Here is a 17,953-nt window from a genome sequence, read left to right as displayed (position 1 = left end):
TATGACAGGTGGTATGAATTCCATGCTTCACATGTTAGAAGAACAGAAAAAATATCACACAATGGACTTTTGCATAATTTAACCTCATAAGGATTTGAAAATGAAAAAGAAAAAAGGAATGTTTCTTCACATACATAAGAGCTTCATTTCAAGATATTATTGTTTAATCAAAAGTATTTTCTGTTCCACTTCCTAGGAATTTTCATCTTCTAAAAGAAATGATTATAAAACAACGTGGGCTCCTTTTCACAGGCCCCAGTTCCTGCCAGGAACCTCCTCCAGCATGGGCTGTCCATGAGGTCACCGCTTCCTTCAAGGCACAGCCACCTGCTCCAGCATGCCGTCCTTCATGAGCTGCAAGGTAGATATCTGCTCCACTGTGGACCTTCATGGACTGTAGGGTGACAACCAGTGTCACCATGGGCTTCCCCACGAGCTGCAGGGGAATCTCCAGGAGATGCCTGGAGCACCTCCTCCCCCTCCTTCACTGACCTCGGTGTCTGCAGAGCTGTTTCTCTCACATATTCCCATTCCTTTCTCAGCTGCTGTTGCGGAGCATTTTTTACCCCTTCTGAAAAATGTTATCACAAAGGCACAACCAACATTGCTGATTGTCTTAGTTTCCACCAGTGGTGGGTCTGTCTTGGAGCTGGCTGGAACTGGCTCTGTCGGACTTGGGGGCAGCTCCTGGTGTCTTCACACAGAAGCCACCCCTGCAGCCCCCCCCGCTACCCAAACTTTGCCATGTAAACCCAATACACGTGTCCAGGCAGCTTTTGAATATTTCCAAGGAGAGAGATCCACGACCACTCTGGGCAGCCTGTGCCAGTGCTCCGTCACCCTCACAGTAAAAAAGTGTTTCCTGATGTTCAGAGGGAACCTCCTGCGTTTCAGTTTGTGCCCATTGCCTCTAGTCCTGAAGGAGCCTGGCTCTGTCTTCTTTGCACCCTCCCTTCAGGTAGTCGTATACACTGATAAGATTCCCCTTGAGCCTTCTCTTCTCAAGGCTGGACAGTCCCATCTCTCTCAGTCTTTCCTCACACAGGAGATTCTCCACTCCCTTAATCATCCTTGTGGCCCTTTGTTGGATTCTCTCCAATATGTCCACGTCTCTCCTTTACTGGGGAGCCCAGAACTGGACACAGCACTCCAGGTGTGGCCTCACCAGTGCTGAGTAGAGAAGGATCACCACCCTTGGTTTGCTGGCAATGCTTTGCCTAATGAGCCAGACTGGGGAGACAGCTGAAGAATGTTTTCATGGTAATCTTTTTCTAATGAAAGTTTCTGATGTGAGCGAATAGAGCATTTGCAGAAAATGAATGTTATTACACTAAAATTGATAAATTTTAGATACTGTACTAGTTACCTGGCTGTGAATATGTCAAGATGGATGGATGTCATTTTCTGACCTCCAGATTGTCAAAAAAAGTGGCACAGGACATTATGATTTTTTTAAAAAGTGTGTTAGGATGAAAGAACCCTCCACCTGTACAGTGGAAAGAATTTGTTTCAGTTTTTAATTTAAGTTTTAATCTTACATTTTAATTATCTTACAAAACCTGGTAGTCAGCAATAAGAAAACTGTTGAGGATGTGATCCAAAAGGTTTCCAGAAGCAGATGACAAGCTGTCATTTTATCTAAAAAGTATTTTCCAGAACAGGAATTTTTCCATTGTTTCTATTCTATGATTTTTTAAGCTGTGGATTCTGGGACTTGTTTGAAGACCAATGAGTCTTCAGTTGACTTCTGTATATCTCATTCAGGACCACAGTATCATAACAGTTAACATCCATTTAGTGTGTAGAATGTAAGACAGATTTTTTTTGCTATATCAGTAAGGCATTTTATAGAAACTACTGTATAGTAGTTGGAAGTGGCAGAGAATAATAATAAGGTTGTGGAGAATTTCAAATGGGTTGGTTTTCTTTTTTTTTTTTTTTTTAAATAATTCAAGTATTGAGCTAAAAAATCATGAGCTATATTTACATAAATGTTACTGATTCACCAACACTTCTTTATGGTCCTAAGAATACCAGCCCAGCAAAACATTGAAAATCAATGCTCTTTTCCTTATGTTATTCTAGGACCAAAGATACATGTAAAAATTAGTACAAATTCAGAAGATTTTTTTCCAAAGGTTCTCCTAATGTAATTCTAGGTGCTGAACTTATCATTCTCATCAGTAAAACACAAAAGCTTTTATTGTTAGCTGCTAGGATTTCAAATTGCTGACAAATTCTCCTGATGAGTGTCTTCAGCTCCTAAATCAGCAAAGGTCCAATGAATGTGCCAGGGACCTCCGCACTCTTTCTGCAACAGAAATGTGAGCTGTGTTCTGATGAAACCTAATTCTTTTGGAAACCAACTGTAAAATGACTCTGTGACAGTAATTCTGTATCATCCTCTGTATATCTGTCACTAGGAAAAGAAAAGATTAAAGCAATGTAGCCAGTTCATCTCTCTTTTCCCTGTAGAGGTGCAGTGGTGTTCAGGCAGGTAAAAATGTGGTATTAAGAAGGTTTTAACCCTTCTATTACTACTGGCCAATGTAACTTGCTTCTTTATCAGATGGCACAGTTCAGATCACACCCTGCATTTAGACTGAGACTGAATCTTAGCCCTTTGGCACGTTATGTCAGTTTAAACTCGCCACTCTCTCTTCCAGGACATATTATCTTCTCTATGTATGGAATAACATCTTTTTAGGTTTATGTCACTTGATTTTAGTTGTCTTATCTAAACTAGCTGATGTAGGCTCCCTGTACAGTCAATGTGTACTAACAGTTCCCAAAGGTGCCTTGATAGCAGTTTTAAAAGGTGAATGAATGCTCCTTCAAAGTGTCTTCCTCTTTATTTACTGACTATAGAAATAACATACGTAACTAGTTTAACCTAGATCCCTAACTTTTAGATAGTTAAAGATAGTTGGAATAAACACCAGTCTGCTGCCACTAATACCACCCAATAGCCTGTCAGCAGACAGTACAGTCAATTGTATTTCCTAATATGTTCTGAAAACTTTTCTAATATCAAAAGCCTGTCTGAAAATCTAACTGTGGCAAAAAACAGTGTGGAAAAAAAAACCCCTCAACCACAAAACCCCCACAAAAATCCCCCAAACAGCAAAAAAACCCTAAAATCCTAGAGGGTGTGTGAACAAAACCAGGCTAAGCAGAAATGTGTCCAATATTCCAGTGCACAAACTAAACAGCCACTCAATAATTGCAGGAGGAAACGCACGTATCAGGCTTCCAAAAGCCGTGCTTGTGTCAGGGAGGACACAGCACGGTAAGAGGTGGTGGTCTGAACCATCGTGCCTGCAGAGTTTCAGAGGAAGCACGACTCATGCATGCCTGAAAACTTACTGAGAAGCAAGCTGTGTGAGAATACACTTTTTAATTGGAGCTCTAGAGGCCATGGACACATCTTCACCAAACACAGACACAATCTTCTTGGAAAATAAAGTATTCACAGTATTGTTTATGATCACTATTTTTGAACTGTAAATATTTAGCAACCAACCAAATTTTATGACTGGCTCTTGTATGTGTGGATGAGGGAAGCGGGACTGACCGTATCTGCAAATGCAGCCAAGCAAGCACACTGTGACTCACTGATTTGTATATTAGACGTATGTGGCTCAGGCATATAACTGTAGTAAATTAGAGGAAAATGGTTGAATTGCTTGCAACTGGAAAATCAGGCAGATATTGGGCTTCTTCCATTCTCAGTTTAGAGTTGTTTGTTTTATATAAATCCTTAATGTAGAGAATAAGCAAGGGGGGGAAAACCCACAAAATTCTGTCTTTGTTAGCTGTGACTTTGATGGAAATAGATATGATAGTGAAAGGGGCGTATATTAAGTCCAAGAACCTTCTTAGAAATCTTTGCTGGCAAAATTTTTGTGTGTTTGTGGTTAGAGTATTTTTAATTTTTTACCATGGAATTTTGGAGATGGATGCTTCAAGAAGAGCTGTGAGATGACAAGGAAAATGCTGCAATTGCTTCCTGTTCTTCTTGGTGACTTCCAGAGCATGAAACAAAAAGCCAGGATGCAGCTATAGTTTTAGGTGCCATCAGCTCTCAGAATGATATAGTATCTAATTCTTGCTCAGCATGTGTGTACCTTTTTTTAAATTTTGGTTTAGGCAGAGAGAGAGAATAGCTTCCACTATTTTTATATCATTGAATGTTTGAGCTTTAATGACCATTGAGATCATCACATAAAATCACCGTTTTCTGTGTCGCTTTCTAATACATCTGGATTGCAGTTAGACATCAGCCTAGGCTTTCAATGTCCTTTTTACCTCTGATATGACCATGACCAATATGATATATCCTTGTAATATCAATAGGTGAAATGACATCTTTCTGGGATACCCTTTAACTATGTTAATACATTATTTCAAAGGGCTACTTGAAAAATTAGACAGTTTGTTGCCTAAAGGCAGTATATTCCAGCAAGTTTGTGTGCAGTAAACAGCCTAGTTATTTTTCATTAGCATATCTACAGAAACAAAGATGATTAGAAATAAATTACAGGTCATACATTATCTGCATTTTGGTGGTTTTTTTTTTTCCCCTTGAATATTTCAGGTTCTGTACCTCAGTAGTACACAGTGCTCTTTTATCATTTGTTGTTTCTGTTAAACTACATGAAAATGTACTTCGTGTTTCTATATTGGCTTACAGTCTGCAATGACTTACAAAGAAGTGTAAAAATGTAAATTATTTGAATAGTTAGATCCTTCTATTTTGTTTTGATCCAATGCCTGTTTCCACATTCTCAATTTTTTTCATGGTGGGAGAGAGTCCAAGTACAGAACATGTATCAACAGGCACAATAGTGAGACTCATTTCTAAAATATGATTGAATTCAGCATGATAAGTTATCCTTTAAATGCTGTTGTGCATTTTTATTGCCTAGTTAAGCAATAAAATGAATGTGTCATTGGTTATGGATATAAATATATCTCAGCACGTTTTAGCTAGTATGTCAGGAAGGAAACTACTGCTTAGAATCTGCAGTTTTCACATAGGAAAAAACCATATAAACCCAGATTGTGTAGCTGTGACTATTTAAAGGAACTTTCAGCAGTAGTGCTATGCAAACCAGAGGAAAAATGATTCAAAGACAATGCTTACATGATGAATGTAATGCATACTTGTATGCACGTACAATGATGTGTAATAAATTAAACATATTCTACTCAGGATGGTCATATATAGGACTATAGAGTTGTATATAACCGTGGAGGGATCATGGACCATACAGAGCTGTATAAGATTAGAGGGATCATATAGTACTTAAAAGGACTAGATATTAGAAATATATTTCATTTTTTTCTATCCACAAAATCTGTATGGAAGAATATCTTCCATATCCATTAAATACAGCAAATAGTCAACATTTCTTTAAAAAATTACCTTCTATCTAATAACACCATTCCTGGAAACTAGTGGTTAACTAACATAAAGCTTAGCCTGCAAAATGAGATTTTAAGAACTGGAGTACAATGAAGGAGAAGGAACTAGCAGCAAAGTTGTTGCAAATATGAAGGTCTAAGCAAATGTAAGGAAACTATAAAAATGTCTTTTGTTGAATGTGCTCACAATCAAAAAGCCAAGCTACTGGACATGAAAGTGATTCTGAGACTGAAACAAATAGTAAACTTTAACTAGGGGACTGTATTTAATTCATACTAATCAACTAGTTTGAGAGCCAGTACCTGTAATAAGACTAATAGCAAGGCAGGGCTAGTATTTAGTTATGTCCTCTAGGATGGATGGACAAGTAATTACTATATGTAGAATGTATAAACTAGCAAGAGGTAGGTAATATATCATAAATTCAATATCACCATTAAGACCATGACTTTTGTGATTAATAAAATGACAAATTTAAGTTCCCAAGCTCATGTTTTGAAGGTATTTTGAAAGAATTAGTGTAGTGATATGCCTTATGCTAATTTACAAAAGCCCCCCTCATGGCTGCCTTCAGCCAGTGTTCACAATGGGAGCAGCGCAGCCATCTAGGCTCGCGCCCACCTCCTTCAGAACCTGCTGGGCTGAAACTGTAAGACCAGCTCATACCAGAGCATCCAAGGTGTTTCTGACACCTACAGCTAGATTTATTAGAGCAGAAATTGAAACCAGTTACATTTTTAGGAAAAAAGCTCAAACCAAGACAGAATAGAAACAAAAGACTTCTTGGTAACAAGCACTCCCAGACCCTCTGTGTCCGTGAAATCTCTCAGATTAGCAACATTTAGTAGCTTCCTGCTTGAAACAGAATTTGCACAATCACTTTGCTTCCCTAGGAAAAAATCTCCCTAATCATCTCCAAGACCAGTCTATGTGTCTGCTCCCCATCAGTGCTGGGGCGTCCCTGCTTTCTGTCTCTGCCTCTCCCTCCACAACCTCGGCTTTCTTGTAGGCTCTTCTCCCATATGCATATGCTCAACTGCTCTCAGAAAAAGATCAAACTTCTCCTCCTTCCAAAAGGACATTTACCCTATGTGGGCAGCTAGGAAGGACAACCGGAAAACCTCCCTCATCCTTGTTCACACCCAGCGTTTGAACAGTCTTTGTTAACTTGCAAAGTATGAACAAACAGGTAAACCTGATTCTGCATGACTGTAAACCTGCCATTTAATTTCAGTTAGGGAGTTCTGAAACAGGATATGTTAACTATTAGAAATAGAATAGAATAAAATAAAAAGTTGAATAGTAGTTTAGTAATGAATGATACTAACACGCAACCTGTGTCAATTTAACATTCTACAAGCAAACCTTAAAAAGAAACAACTTGATTGCCAAGTCTCCCTTAAATGTATTTTTTTAAGCTTTTTTTAATTAAGACCAAACCATACAATATAATATCTTATTACATTGTGTAAGGCAATATACTTCATATTATTATGATACTAAAGAGGTTTTATCATAGAGATTACATTCCTCTGACCCTGAATGTCTGCTCAGGCAGATGTTCCCACCTGCAGATGTCCAAGATTTTTTTGACGCTTAATCAGTTCACCTAAGTAAATTTCTTACAACATTAATTCCTCATTAGTGTTTTTTTTAATGTTCTTTACTTTTTACTTTTCCTGTCCATTCTTTTTTTTTATATTTATTGTGTACCAGTATAATCTTATTTGAATGCATTTTATATAGTTGTTGCACATAAATTTGCCATCATCTTTATTGCATTATTATTTATTTGCTCATTGTATGGCATAATTAAATTAATAGATAAAGTTATTGCCTCTATTGACATAAAGCTTAATCTTTTTACATCGGTTCCTTTGGTTCTTATGATTTCATAGCTAATGTTTGGAGATCAGTGCATTACATCAGTAATTACATTTTACTTGAAAGCTTCTTTTGAAAAGGCAGCACTACAGCCCCTTTGCTGGTCTGTTAGCAGTGATATTCTCATTACATTTAAATACAATCATAATGTTAATTTGTAAAAGATCTTTTCCTGATGCAGAAAAGCAGTCAGACTTATAGCTGTATGCCATGTGGCAGGGGGGGTTGGAACTAGATGATCTTTAAGGTCCCTTCCAACTCAAAGCATTCTATGATTCTATAATTCTATGATAATACTTTTCCAGATAGCTCATTATACCAAAACTATGTTAGCTATTATTGCTATTTTTAAAAACTTTAGGAACAAAATGCCATTCACTCTGAGATATTCCACCAAAAGCAGTATGATTAAAATTCTTATTCCTGAACTATTTGCTGACAAGATGTTTTAATTAGGACACCAACAAGCTATTCAGCTATATTTGGATATAACACTAGTTTAATTCACACTTCTCTGCTAAATAAAGCCAAAACAGCAGTCTGTGAAATTAAAATACTGGACACCTATGTTTTTGCTTAGTATCAGCTTGTATTTTAACATTTTAACCTGCTGAATATAAATATTGAAAAGAAAGGTGTAAACTAATCTGGAAGGAAGCAGCTGATTCATGACAGGACAGTTCCAATTTTAAGCAGGTGTAGAACCAACAAATGAACCTAACTATTGCTATGAAAATAATTTGCAATGAATAATTTATCTAACACATTTAGCCTATTTTTAGATTTTGTTTTTCTTTGGAGAAGACACATAATAAATTATGAATTCAGCTGTTTTAAGGTATTTGTAATTATTTTTACTTCCAGTCTTTGACTTGATTAAAATTGTTCCCTGGGAATACTTACCATTTTTATCATGTTTGTTATAAATTCTCAGAGATGTCATAAAATGTTTCTTTGTCTAGTTGATAGGTATCTAAACATTTCTTGCTGCAGTTTGAATTCTAAAATTCATCTTTTGCATAGTGCTGGATCTGTTATATTTAGTCAAAAAAATATTCATATAAAAGAAAGTGGAAAAGTGTAAGTCTAACTGAAGTAAATATATATAAAAAGTGGATTTGCATGAACATTTACAGTAATCTTCATACAGTTCTTATCAGTCCTGAAGACACTGTTAAAGGTAGAAAATAGAATTTGGAAATAGGATTGGGAACAATAGGTTTGGGAAAACTTTTCTTCAGTAGTGCAAGATGAGGCTTTTTTTTCATGTTTGACTCTTCCTTTACTGTGTTTTTCAGCACTACAATTTCAATCTTTCATTGCTGAAAGTAAATTAATTTTTTCTTTTGTAATTCTAAAAATGCAACCAAATGAATAACTTTGTTGCCAAAAGAGAAGCTGGAGGGTTGACTCTGATTTCAGCTGCTTCCTACTGACATCAAACTAAAACCATATTTTCTCTTGCTGAGAAGTAAACTGGGAGGCAGGTGTCCCACTGTGCCCCATAAAGCTTGTTAATGATGACCTCTCTGTTAAAGCTGACCACTGTTTTTTAGCCAAAATTTCTAAATAGCCTAAGCAATTTCTTTGAATGGAAAAAATGTGCATTGAAATTGCACATTGGTAAATCCCTCAATATTGCAACCCTCAGAAGTAGGTCAATGTTGTTTCCCAATGGGACGCTCTCTAGCAGTTTATTTGTAGTCTTGTCTAAGTGGAGGTATGAGTGCAAGAAAAAAATATGTGAACACACATACAGAAGATAATGATTAATTAATTCAGCTGAGATATTGATAAAACATCAGGTCAACTAGCAGACCATTTAGGCTGTTTAGCATTTAGTCTCTGCCATGTAGTTGAGTTGAAATACATTATTACATTTGCTTAAGTAGATAGAAGAGACAAAGAAAATTGTCTATACTGTTCTTTGCTCCAGGAAACTACATTTATCAAACAATTTCCACTTTTTTATTACTTTATAAAATAGACTATTATTTCTGAGTTTTTTTACCCAACTCTCTATTCTGCATGCTTAGAAAATTTCATAAAATCATCAATACTTTCATATTTGCATATATTGGCTTGTAAGCCTCTTACTTGTACTGTACTTTGTTTGTAAATGGCTCATATTTTTATAGAATACAATGACAAAAATTACTATCTAAGAAATGCAGATTAAAAGATGGGAACATTGTGGCAAACGATGAGAAAATCTGCAGGTGATATGTGAGCTCAGTTTTCAGTTTGATGAAGTTCTATTGTATAAAGAAGGAACAATTATGTCCCTCTTTACAAAGAGTTCTACATTTCTAAAATGAATAACCTTTGAGGCTGAATGAAAAGCTGAACATCTTTATGAGTGTACATGATTTTACCCAAGAAAAATAGGTCATGAGTGTTATTTTTCTATCATCTAAAAGTGATATTTTAATTCAGAATTATTAGAATTAAAATAAGCTTTACCCTGCTCTGTCTGTCATCTTACAGTGCAGCTCAAAATTTTGATAGCTGTGAATCAGGGACTTGATCTTATTATTTCAAAGGCAGATCTAGAGCACAAAGCAGAAGATAAAAAATAAGGAAAGAAAAACATAAAATAGGTTGGAGATGGAGAGAAGCAGAAAATGTACTTTGATTAATTGAAAGGTTAATTACTGAAAGACTTCCTCCATGCAGCATACTAGTAATTAGAAAGTCTGAGTGATGTGTGATTTCATTTAACACTATCCAAAAAGCCAACATGACATAGCAAACTGCTTGATTCTTCTGGTGTTTGTGAAACATATAACTTGGTATTTTATTTTATTCTGGAGGAAAAGAAAGCTCCTTTTCCTTTTTTTTTTTCTTCTTTTGAATAGACAAAAAATGAGGTAAAAAAATGGGACATTGGTAGGGATAAGACCAATTAGACACCACAGGCTAGCGTTCTCATCCACCACTGCCACCTTAGCTCTGATGCGTGAAGCACACTGGGCACAGGACAGAACTGTACTGTGCAATAGGATTTCTGGTCACCTCAAGAGGAATCTTGACACCATAAGTGTCTTTTACAAAGTATCAAGTCTCCCTGAAAGTTAAATTTCTTTTCCAAAATTTTGAGAAAATTGTTGTTCTTATAAGAATGGAAAGCAGAATGTTAAAAATGTTCCACAAGGATAGGATTTCTGGTAGAGCACCAGACTGTCCTGCTTACGTCCCACCAGAAACTCCTCACTCCTTCTGACTCTTGGAAATACTCTCAGCAAACCAGCATCAGCACACACGGGAAGCTACTGACAAAAAGAAAAATGTGCGCAGAGCCCAGAAACTGCATCAACTTTGGAACCTCCTGGGTATAGCTCAGGGACTGGAGGACTGTCAACTCCTGATTTCCAAGGAACTATAGAAATGGACAGAAAGGAGACAATATTGGATAATGAATTTGCGGGCGTCTGCCACTGGAAGATCATGAGATTCAAGTCCCCATTGTTGGTGGAAGTGTAAATTTAACCAGGAGTTTTGATGGGAAATGTTTTTTATAGGGTAATCAAAAAGACAGACTGGAGTTACTAGTGTAGTATCAGATCTGGCCAAGGCATAAAACCAAGAATTAACTCCTGTGTCACTACCTCCCACACTTTGAGCCCTGAAGGCAGTACCCTGAAGCTGGCTGACAGTAATGTCAACAGAACTGGCAATGCTTTCAACCATTAGGAAAGAATTCATCCTATGGTTTTAGTCACCTAAGCATTAGTCATGTAATCTAAGCTACTTACATAGGTACTTATTATAAAGTAATTAAACCCATGCTAAGATAACTATTTAAGAAAGGTACTCTGAATAGGCAAACTGTCTCTCTCCATTTATTCCACTTTTGCAAGACTAAAGTTAGGTGAGATTACTCCCGTCTTTAGAGACTCAGCATAATTTTTGAAGGGTCTAGACAAGCAGAACCATTTTTTCCAAATTTTATTTTAAGCAGGTTGATAAAATCCCATCACAGTAGTAAATGAAAGAACATGGAAGTAACAAATGCATGGCAAGCAGCATGACTGAAGTAGGAGGAGAAAATGCAAAATCTTCCTAGTAGTAGACAATTAATTTATCAAGGATATAAAAATCCACATTGTCACAGACTACTAATAGAGACAGCTAATTGTACTTCATGGACTTTTAGCATGACCTGTTCTTACGTAATTCCTTTTATTCTTCACTGCGCAGTCAGGATACCCATTCCTATGCATGTTGCTATCTGGATAATTCATTAAAATCTACCCTGCACAGGTTAACATTGATTTGAAAACAATGGCTGCCTCTTCAACTCAAGAGTTGCTTCTATTTAACTAACCCATGTTAACTGCAGCTAACAAACGAAGACATAAATCAAGAAGTATGAGGTAGTGCAACAAGGAACATAAAAGAAAATATCCCTCAACCAAAGTTCACTTAGTCCTCTAGCCTTTGGGACAGAAGTTTTGATACAATTTAGTTTAACACAAGCAAGCCCCAAACACATGGGATAAAAAAAAAGTATTGGAAAGGAAGAGGGCATGATCACTTCCCATTCCCCTTCAATCCCCAGATAACAGGGACTAGTCAAAAACTAGAAGTCCGTTAACAGCTTCTCCTGCAGCACACACCGTAACCACCATGGCAACTAGCTGGTTAAGTATCTTCTCCCTGTCGTGGCACAAGATTACAAATGAAGCTATCATTTTCTTTCTCTATTCTTCTATCCATTCTTCTAGCTCCATGTGAGGAACAGCATTCTGCAGAGTAGTGGGATAGCAAGAGAAAGAAAAAGGAAACTGCATACTGGCAAACAGCTCTGCTTTTGAACAACAAAACTGTGCTGCACAATTTATAAAGCTGTTAAATAAACTTCGATCATTAAATAAAAAATTCAGGCCCTTTATCTGGTCTGAAAAACCACATATATTTTAATCTGAACAGGCATAATATTTTCTACAGTATGTCATTTCTGATGGAGATCACACAAAAGAAATAGGTTAGACTTGAGAAATCTCTGCCAACAAGATAAACCTATAGTCACAGACACATCTAATTCCCCAAGCTTTCATCATTAATATTTTATGGCCCTCACTGATCTGCCTAATCTTGAAGAAAGATGTATCTTTCATTTAAGCAGGCAGGGCACAGTAATAGAATTTATCTGTATCAAAAAGGAGGTAAAATGCGAACTACGATAGAGATGTCACAGCAAAGTATTGAGTTTGCTTACTGTTACCTAAAAGACTGATCCCTGCACAGAGTTTTTTTTTTGAACGGCAGAAATAGCATTGGCATACAGAAGTATGACAGCATTCCCATTAAGAGAAAAATATGATGAATGCTGTTTGTAGGAGGGTTTTTAATCTCTATCTAAACACTTCATTTTATACAGTCATTCCATAAAGTAACATCCATTTCCCTTGCTGCACATTCCTGTAGGATGTGGCTATTATTTCAAGTTTAACCTATCAACATTTTTGATTTATCAGCATTAAAGAGAATATAAAAAGGAAATTATTCTTTTCCTACAATCACTGATGAATCTCCATAATGCATCCAGGAGCATTTACTAGGGTAAAGACACTTGAGGAGATCATACAGTATAAATAGTTTTGTTGGTGAGTCTGCTTGCATTAGTGATATGTGAAAATACGAGAACAAAAGCACTGTGTTGTGCTCTGAAGTGACTTCAATGGTTATGCTGAGGTACAGCAGGAATAATGCATTTGCTCATAGCAAAGAGGAAACAACGAATTTGCGTAGAAAAAAATAGAGGTATATCAATTATAACTCTGTTAGCACATGCCAGTTATACAAGGCTGACCATGAATCACCCTTTGATGGTAACACAGTGATATGTGAGATTTAGAGACCACCTGAACAATCCCTAGATCCAGTCCCTTGCTTGTCCTGCCTAGGCTGTGCTTTTTGACTCAGGTCACAAGGGCACAACTATGTAATTTGCAGCCAGCCCAGAGCAAGCAATGGTGCAACTCCTTATCAGACAAAAATAAGCCATGGAAATAGAGAGACTGAGGTTGTCATATACCTCTCTCTATCACCTACACCTGAGGATTGATCAGCTTTCTCATCATCCCTTTTTAGCACAGTATGTTGGTGTGATATGGAGCAGTTCCTGGAAATCAAGAAGTCTAAAGGCTGTAATTCTCCGGGATGCTTATCCTGATATACAACCCTTGTCATGGCAGCTGACTCCTTTTACCTTTTCTGTTTTACTGAGCCACAGCACTATCACAGTATGATAGAAGTGCTGGTTGGGAGGGATGTCTATGGAGTTCATGTAGGTCAGCTCCTACACAGAATGGGGCTATGCCCAACACTAGAAAGGCCAGCTGTGCCTTTGTCTAGCCAAGGCTTGACAATTTCCAAGGGCATTTCACAACCTTTCCAGGTAGCCCGTGACAGTGTTGCGCTGCCCTTCTAGAGGATTTTTCTTTCCCGAGTGTCTAATCTGAAACTCTTGGGCTATAATCTCTGACATTAGCAGACAGCAGACAGCTAAAACTACTATTATGTTACCTAACATTAAATATGAAAATTAAATATGAAAAATAAAAAAAATAATAAAACCCCTTACAACATTTCATTTGTGCCACCAGATGCAGGAACTGAAAACTTCAGTGCAAAGTCATCTCACAACAGCTCATATAAGAAAGACATGAAAACTCTCCTAGCAGAATGCCTTACCATTTGAAAGTCCAAGCCAGAAACTGAAAAACAAGAAATGAAAATACACTTTTCAAATCTCACCAACTTTATTAGGAGTGACTGTGGTAATTACTAACATTTTAGTCCAATGGGAAAGATACTCTATTATCTGTAATACAATTAAAATGCAAATAATATTCAGTCATCTATATTTTAGAATCTAATAATTAACACTCAGTATTACCAGTGTTCAAGTAAAACCACATCCTCATATCACATACTCAAAAGTAGTTCAAAAGTCACCTCTGGGAAGAAACAAGAAGTGGGAAGGAGAAGACAGAAAGAAGGTAAATCACAGTCTGAAGTGTGCTATTTCTTTCCAGTGACGAGAGTAAAATCTTAGGAAAACCAGGCTTCTAAATTAGATGCCTTATTTAAATGAATAAAGCCAGCTGAAAATCTGACTGTGAACCTCTAACAAATCAGTAATGTTTTCATCAAAAGTAAGGCAGATGACCCTAATTCTGAAAGCATCATTAAACAACTATGGGAAGGGAAGGGAAGGGAAAGGAAGGGAAGGGAAGGGAAGGGAAGGGAAGGGAAGGCAAGGCAAGGCAAGGCAAGGCAAGGCAAGGCAAGGCAAGGCAAGGCAAGGGATGCTGGGATTTGCTTCAGGAGACAACAGTTCTTGCTACAGCTGTGGAAAAGGCCCGGTATCTTTGACAAACTGTTAACCTCTTAATCTGGGAAAATTCTAGCAGTTATAGTTTCCTGCTCATTATTACCACTATAATTATGCTAGTAAAATGAAACGAGAAATGTTTCCTGTGCTGAAACAAGAAATTATAGTCTCACCTAAAATTATAGTTTTATAACTTTCCTGTGTTGGCATGAACTCAGCACAGGGATGCAGCATTAACAGAAATGATTCAGCCTGTCCTTTGCCATAAAATCCTTAGTGATGTTACCTGTTAAATACAAAATTTGAGTAGACAGATAGATTGCTTCTGTGATTCATCCACATACTGAAGTACCCTTTGGTCTTTCAGAACAAAATGAAGCCTGAGTAGATAGGAGAGAAAACTTTACAAACAGCAAAGAATATTGCTGAAATAATAAATTCTTTTATTATTGTAGACATAAACTACGGTCAATAGCATATTTGCTTAGACCGTGGGGACCATAACACGGCTATAAAAAGAGAGCTGTTAAATTATAGATGATGATGATGATGATGATGATGATGATGATGATGATGATGATAATGATAATACAAAAGAGAGCATGTCAAACTGCCAGCAGAAAAAAAAATCAGAGCATAATTTGGAAATGCAGAATTCTTGTCTAAATTAGATGCATCCTCAGGCTTTTGGCAATGAAAGCTATGAGAATCATCTCAGAGCTAAGCATTTTACAGAGGTAAAGATTCTTACACTGTTGGCTAGTAATTGTCTCATCCCCAGCAGTTTATCATGAGCCTATGCACGTGCATGTGAGAAAAAAAGAAAAAAAAGCTGGGGGTGGGGGGAAGTTACAGCAGTTGAACTCTAGTCACTGAAAAATAATTAAAATATGTAACTTAAGACTGAAGTCTAACATTGATATATTGCATTGCTTCCACAGTATGACAATAATACCCACCTAGGATAATAACAGTTCTAGCTCCTGGCATGTCTCAGAAGTAAGTGAATTCTTACTGAGGAGTTTCTGCTTGTGATAGAGGAAAAAGAACACAAATCAAGCTGACCAAAGAGTGAATTGCCCCAAATTATACTGTCTCACTTTACTTTGGAGAAGACTGAGAGAAAGATCCTTAGTTTGTGCAAACTGCCACAAGTCCACTGAAATCACCTTTTCCTGCCATCTCAGGAATTGTTCTTCAGCTTTTTTTATGTCTCCAGTTTCCTTTTTCATATCAATTAACAAAGAAAAAGGAAGGTAAGCAATGAGTGCTGTTTCTTAATTTCTCACTAGTTAGAGATCAAAAGTTGTTGCTGATTGTTTCTTTGATGCGTATAAGCTACTGAAAAAAGTGACTCAGAATTGTACCTGGAAATTATTCTTAAATGATTTTTTTGAAATGGCTTAGATTTTCATATGTTGCCTATCCATAAAATATTGTCTCCAGATTTCTCTGTACTAAGGGCAGTATCTTATTGCGGACTGATTCTGGTGTTCTTTTAGAACTGTACTGGAAGGGAGTTCACATCAATGTTCTTTATAACCTTTATAATAACCATCAAGGAGATGTTTCTTTTTCTAGTAGTCATCATGGCTGATAGGCAAGCCTGCCTCTGTGCCACATTCTTCCAGTGCTTATCCTTTAATACCCTGAAACCTCGCAAGAGAGGTTTCACGCGGCACACGTCTCCTTTAGTCGTCTGCCAAAAATTCATGCTGGTGGACGCTCTGAGGCCCATTCATTGAAGCTATCGCATTTGTAGAGCAAAGCTCTGCTAGATGTGAGGGACACCGCGCCAAGCCAGCCTATCTTTGTACTACGCAGCCACTGCTCTTGTTGCCCAGTGTGAACCTCCAGGGTTTCCTAAGGATTTAACGAGGGAATGCAGAGGATGGAAGGGGCTATTTGTACATAGACTCATCTCTTTTAGCAAAGGGAGTTTCTAAACTGTAAATAGGGGGACATTCTCCAGAGACAACGAGGATAACTGTTACAGAAATTTATAAACCCATTCCTGAAGGTGTTAAATTTAATTTGCCTAGTGAAATCTATGAATCTGTCTAAGTCCAGGAAAATAAAATAAAGAAATAAAAATATACATTATATAATATATATGTAAAAGATATATTTCATTAAATTTGGCAGCTGATATCAGCTTTGACTGTTTTTCACAGCAATAGAGACATTTTCATGTCTGCAATATGGGCTGTAGCAATTTAAAGCCTTACCTGAATGATTTAAAGAACTAATTTAACATGAACTCCCAATTTTTCTGGACTTCAAAATTGGCCCATAACATAAAGTAATATGCTTTTATTGTCTGTGAATAAATAAATGTTTGCTAATGCAAGCATGTGAAAGACTTACCATTAGAATTTAGTAAGACATGAAAAGCTAAACTTGGAGTTTTTAACCTTAGATGTATCTTCCATTTTTACCCAAAGACCTTTTTTAATACCTGTCTGCATTGCCTCTTTTTTCCTGTTGAATGTTATTATTTGGCATTCTAAAGACACCGTCTGGTTTTATATTACAGAAGAAGGGCAGCTTTCCTCTTAAATGGTCAGTGTCTGTCAAAGGCCATTTATCTTTTCAATCATCTGTACTACTCATTTGGAAAGATGAATTTCTAATAATTGTTACTGCATACTGCTTTCAAATAATAGTAAAGAAGGTTTTCACACATATGTTCAAATCAAACCACTCTTTTTTTTTTTCTCAATTTCAGCAGAAATGTAAAAAAGCTGATATACCTATCATTCAGAAGAATGTACCTAGGTTTCTGGAATAAAATGCTCTTTCTCATTTACTGGTGCAGGAGAAGTGATTGCTCCCTGCATATTGACAAAGTTATTCCAGTGCTAATCTTGTGCAAATGTCAGAAGTGGCAATAAGGTGATCTCCTGGGAAGCGGGGTGTGGATTTGGGGGGTGTTGGAAAGCAGAAAACCCTGCAAACCCAAATCCCGAACCTGAACCCCCCAAACATTTCCAAAGGACAAAATTTATATAAGCTTAATAAAAATTGCAAATATATTTTTGGCTCAAATTGAGTGATTAGCACTAGGGCAATAGCTATAGTGCTTTGCAGTGCCATAAAGCTACTCAGGTAAGTGACTCACACCATGACATGTTGTGCTGGGAAAAGGTCTACATGGCCAATGAAGCCATGTAGAAACAGGTTGGTCCAAAAAAAGAGTTTTTTCTTCTCACTTCCCTCATGAAAGTAATGCTTTCCCCAAATTTGAAAGGGTCTCAAAATAGAACTGTATCAAGTAGAAATCTACAAATACTACCCAG

General features: G+C 37.0%; 1 protein-coding gene across 3 annotated transcripts in view; it reads right to left on the bottom strand.

Annotated features, from left to right (window-relative positions):
• Nucleotides 1–17,953, bottom strand: part of MGAT4C (MGAT4 family member C) — a 399,743-nt gene that overhangs the window by 23,773 nt on the left and 358,017 nt on the right. Inside the window, exon 1 of one of the 3 annotated variants that reach the window (XM_069773354.1) lies at nucleotides 13,902–14,328. The exons of the other annotated variants lie outside the window; for them this stretch is intronic. The gene's annotated coding sequence lies outside the window, so the exon portion shown is untranslated. Of the gene's footprint in view, nucleotides 1–13,901; nucleotides 14,329–17,953 lie in introns of those variants that run through there. 3 annotated transcript variants of the gene reach the window in all.

The sequence above is a fragment of the Haliaeetus albicilla genome, chromosome 28 (genome assembly GCF_947461875.1).
Source record: "Haliaeetus albicilla chromosome 28, bHalAlb1.1, whole genome shotgun sequence".
NCBI classification, from domain to species: domain Eukaryota; kingdom Metazoa; phylum Chordata; class Aves; order Accipitriformes; family Accipitridae; genus Haliaeetus; species Haliaeetus albicilla.
The sequence above is the reverse complement of the archived record's forward strand: the minus strand, read 5'-3'. Positions and strand labels throughout refer to the sequence as shown.